The sequence below is a fragment of the Ictalurus punctatus genome, chromosome 18 (assembly GCF_001660625.3).
Source record: "Ictalurus punctatus breed USDA103 chromosome 18, Coco_2.0, whole genome shotgun sequence".
Classification (NCBI taxonomy): Eukaryota; Metazoa; Chordata; class Actinopteri; order Siluriformes; family Ictaluridae; genus Ictalurus; species Ictalurus punctatus.
This window is the reverse complement of record NC_030433.2, coordinates 567,031-572,500: the sequence shown is the minus strand read 5'-3', so window position 1 is coordinate 572,500 and position 5,470 is coordinate 567,031.

Sequence of the window (5,470 nt, the reverse complement as noted above, 5' to 3'; positions counted from 1 at the left end):
TAATATTCTGAGATACTGGATTTTTGATTTCCATGAGCTGTAAGAGGTAATCATCAAGATTTAAAAATAAAAAAAGGTAGTTCTCCTTTGCCACTCACATATATGTAATATTTGATCATTTTCCTGCTGATGTTTTAGGTCATTTTTATGCAGAAATATAGAACATTCTAAAGGGTTTACAATCTTTCCAGCACTACTATATATATTGTTATGCGTTTTTATTTGTGTAGGCTTAGAAAAAATAACTGGGTTAAACATTAAAAAGATTAAAAAGTTGAGAGTGTCTTTTTAAGACACTCTGCACAGTTCAATTCAATTCAAAGCAGCTTTACAAAAATATAAATAAATTCAGGATATAAATTTTAAATGTATGAGTTTATCCCTAACGAGCACGCCAGAGGCGATGGTGACAAGAAAAAACTCCCTAAGGTCATATCACAGCAAATCAGTGTCGACATTTCCCAGAATGCATCATCAACTACAAACATGGCTGAAGAGGACTAGACTTCCCACACACACTGGTGAAAGTGTCAGTGCAGTCCTGACTATCATCGTAGTTGTAGTCCTAAACCATCATCGCATAACAGTTCATATGAACTGTGGTCCAAAGCCGTCTTCATGGTTTTTAAGTGGTACCATCTCACTAATAATGATCTTTAGGCTGCACCATGTGGGGCTATAATCTGGTCTTCTCCCATGAAAATCACATTGGTTATATTCACTCTGAAGTCTTTAATCTTGGCTCCTGTAGTGTGTGCAGCTGTACGATCCCCCGTGATTACCCTTCGATCAAACTGCCTCTTGCATGCTCTAATATTTGGAACATAAATTGCTAAATATGCATCGCTTCCCATTTCTTGGCTGTTGATAGGCCTTTACATACTGTTTTCATTTCTGTGAGATTTCACACACGGTTCTTGAAATTCGGAGCAATTTATCAGAGAACACAAAGTGAACTGCAACTGGAATTTTCAATGTGTCGCTTTTATGCTCCCTCTTTCCACTGATTGTCTGCATGCCTCGTGTTTTTGCAACACTCCAGTGCTCACAATCTCGCCAATTATGTGCAAATCCACATTTCCTTTAAATACAGATATGTTTTGCTGTACTTTTTCAGACTTACATTTCCAGGCTTCTTTATTTTCACAGTGACACGGTTTTAGTTAATCCTGGTCTTAGATCAACTCTTGCACTGTAAAAGGAGTCTGAGATAATTGCTGTGGCCACTACAAACACTTGGGTGGAGTAAAGCACAGATTTTTGCTTTTTGTTTGTGTTGCCATAGACGTAGTCTTAAATTACTGGCCCTATATCTCTGTGTTTGCCTGGAAAGTGAAAGGTTTAATTGTAGAACCACATGTGGGTCTGCGAAAAGTTTTTCGCATGTTTCAGTTAGCATGTTAGGTCTGTAATCTGTTGAAATCTGTTGTAATCTGTAAATAGTGTGAAATGTTTCCTGTTTGCTGCAATCACATGGTGAATTTCAAACACATTTGGTGTCTGATAAACGAATGTGAAGTTGCCTTTGATTTCACATGAACAGGACATTTAAGGAAAATTTCTGTAAATGAGTTTAATCATTTTTAAACACACCCAAAAATGTTCCTTTCGGTTACGCCTTCACGAGATATTGTTGACACCCTTCTGTGATATATGGAATGGTTTAATCACCAAAAGGAGAAGGCTCAACAGAGATTCCTCGCTTCACGACCGCTAGAAAAGCCATAGGTTTACTTTGTCTGTTAAAACCAGCGATGCGGTTCTAGGACGGTAGAATATGACACCTGGTCAAACAACACAAGTTCAACCTCACATTACACTAACATGCCTTAAAGGATGCATTCTTCAGTAAAATTTCCCGAGTGGTCTTCACCAGTCGGTCCAAACAGAAGCAGGGGAGAAGAACAGAAGGGACTGCATCATCAGCTGCAGCTTCTGGAGGATGCCTTGAAAGAAAAGGGGTTGATGATGATGTAGAAATTAGAGGTGTGAATTCTGCAGGAGGGACAAACAGCAGAACTCCACATAGAGGGAAAGATGGATAAACACGTGAGGGGGAGAACTTAGACATAGTTTTACAGCTGGAATTTTTTTTATCAACCGACTACACATATCAGGGAATTTGAGATCCCAGGGTCTGTTGCATGTTTAATGTTCATTGAACTCTCCATTTTTTCCATTTTTATAACTTGCCTTTACTTACTTGAGTGTGAAGAGATTCACCGAGCCAATATGCATTATTGCTAAAATATACACCTCACCAGAGGTCCTGCTTCAAGGGAGTCAGATTTGCTTTCAATTTTCAGTCCCGTCAATTATTGCAAATTTGGGATATATTTCTTTACTTAATAGCTGAAGGAAGAACGCAATAAGTGTGTTGTTGTTTCACTAGCGAGAGAGTCTAGCTTGAACTCCTCTCCCTATTCCTACATGGGAAAGTGAATTCCATACTTGTGGCTCTGCTTGCTGGAAAGGCAGTCATTAAGGGATAAAGGCTATGTTTCATTTCTTAACCTAAGAATTTTAGGAGGAAAGGATCCTCTGTGTTTCTTTATATGCATTGAAGATTATTTGGTGAAATATGTCAAATCTATCTCAATAGAAGTCAACATATAACTATTTATTAACTGACTATCAACCTGGGCGATAATGATACAACTGCACATTCCAGTAGGAGCTTAGTCGATCTCTGTGTTAATAAATGCTGACAGTACAGTGTATTTGTCAGTCTACTGATGCTGTTAGCCTTTAGTCCAGTAATGATATCTTTATTCCATCAAAGAAGCAGTGATGGTGCTGAATTTTTCTGCTAATGCTGTTGTCTAGTCCTGCTTACAGTAAGAATACTATCTGTGCTAAGTGTGCATTCTTGTGAACTGTGCTACGAATCTGTGTTTGTGCACTGGCACTGCTCGGGTTTGGCCAATACTTAAGCTCCACTTCATCAGAAGTACTTCTGACAACCTCCCAAAGCCTGGAACATTCATCACGATTCAGAACAGCAGGAGAAACAGCTTTTTTGCAAGCTGTCCATACATCAGATGTGCCTGACAAACAATTCAACAATTCAAAACAATTTGTGCCTCATCACCATATAATAACAGACCCATTGTGTTGGTGTAAAAGAGAGAAATGCATAAAATATAATCGAGTAAGTGAGTGAGTGAGTGAGTGAGTTTGTTTTTTGTTTGTTTGTTTGTTTGTTTGTTTGTTTTACCATATACAAAGACTGGATTTGGCTTTACCCGCCTGGCCACTTGCCTGAACTCTGGGTGTGTGTGTATGTGTGCGTGTGTGTGTGTGCGTTTGTGTGCGTGTGGGTGTGTGTGTGTGGGTGTGTGTGTGTGCGTTTGTGTGTGTGCATTTGTGTGCGTGTGTGTGTGTGTGTGTGTGTGTGTGTGCGTTTGTGTGTGTGTGTGGGCGTGTGTGCATCAGTGTGAGCTCTGGGGGTGTGTGTGTGTGTGTGTGTGTGTGTGTGTGTGTCCATACATGCTCAGGCCGCAGTGTAAAAGCTCTTCATCACTCCCTCATTTATGGTGGTGGAGGATCAGAGGAATGACAGATGTGGGTGTGTGTGCTGTGTGAAGTCATATGAGGTTCCAGCATCTTTAAAGTCAAACAGAACGAGCGATGCAAAGTGAAGCACAGGAATAAGAAAAAGACAAAGAGGAAGTCATAATAGAATGTTTGATCACTGAATTGCTCGGTCTCGGCCCAGGTGTGCATCTGTGCGTGTGTTAATGTGTGCTTTTGCAATTAGACATGAAAAAAGTAGTGTCGTTTTAATTGTCAATAAAATTGCTTTTTTCCTTTCTTAAATCATACATTATTATTATCTGTCTCTAAATGGCTTGAAGGCACTCTAAGTACTTTTGTACATGTGTATATATAATATACAGTACATGTGTGCTCGTAGGTGTATAAACTCGGATATTTCTATTTTCTTACCTGCGTCAGTTTCCTCTCTTCCCCTCTCACAAGCCACTACTGTTGGTTTCTATCTCCACGTCCCTCTGCAATTTTCACTCATCTTTTTTTTTTTTTAGCTTAATGGCAGATGTGATTCTAACTTGTAATAATCAAAACATTCCGAATAACCTATAAGTTATGAAGTCTATGATTAGTCTTGGGACAGGATTAGCATTAATACCAATTTTTACTACTTTATTCATGCAGTGCATTCAGAAACTAGTCAAATGCCTTCATTATGTTGCAGCCTTACGCTAAACCTTTTACATTGGTCATAGGTGTTGGATAACTTTTTTGCTGCCACTGGCGTGACCCCCGTGTGCAGCAATAACTGCAACTAAACATTTCCAGTAACTGTTGATCATCTGCACATCGGCTCGGAGGAGTTTTATCCCGTTCCTCAGTACAGAACAGCTTCAGCTCTGGGATGTTGGTGTGTTTCCTCACATGAACTGCTGCTTCAGGTTCTTCCACAACATTTCAACTGGATTAAGGTCAGGACTTTGACTCGGCCCTTCCAAAACATTAACTTTATTCTTCATTAACCGTTCTTTGGTGTAATGACTTGTGTGATTAGGGTCGTTGCTGCATTCCCCAATTTCTCTTTAGATTCATCTTATGGAGAGGTGTCCTGATATTGTTCTTTAAAATTTGCTGGTATAATTCAAAATTCATTGTTCCATCAATGACAGCAAATTGTCCTGGCCCAGATCCAGCAAAACAGACCCCAACCACGATACTACCACCACCATATTTTACAGATGGGATAAAGTTCTTAAGCTGGAATGCAGTGTTCTCCTTTCTCCAAATATAACGCTTCTCATTTAAACCAAAAAGTTCTATTTTGGTCTCCTTCATCCGCAAAACATTTTCCCAACAGCCTTCTGGCTCGTCCACATGATATTTAGCTAAGTACAGACAGGCAGCAATGTTCTTTCTGGAGAGCGGTGACTTTCTCCTGCAGCCCTGCCATGCACACCATTGTAGTTCAGTGTTCTCCTGATGGTGCACTCATGAACATTAGACAATGTGAGAGAGGAATTTTGTTGCTTAGAAGTTACCCTGCGTTCCTTTGTGACCTCACAGACTATTACACGTCTTGCTCTTGGAGTGAACTTTGTTGGTCTCCACTGCTGAGGAGGGGAACAATGGTCTTGAATTTCCTCCACATGTACACAATCTGTCTGACTTTGTAGACTGGTGGAGTCCAAACTCTTTAGAGATGATTTTGTAACCTTGTTTTAACCTCAGTTAAAACACGGTGCTCACTCACACCTGATTGTCATCCCATTGAAAACACCTGACTCTAGATTCACCTTCACATTAACTGCTAATCCTACAGGCTCACATATTGTACTTTTGCCACTCACAGATAGTTAGCCTGTGTAATATTGGATCATTTTCCATAATAAATAAATGACCAAGTATAGCTAATATTTTGTCTCATTTGTTTAACTGGGATTCCTTTTTCTATAAAATTGATAAATGGGCTGCACTTATA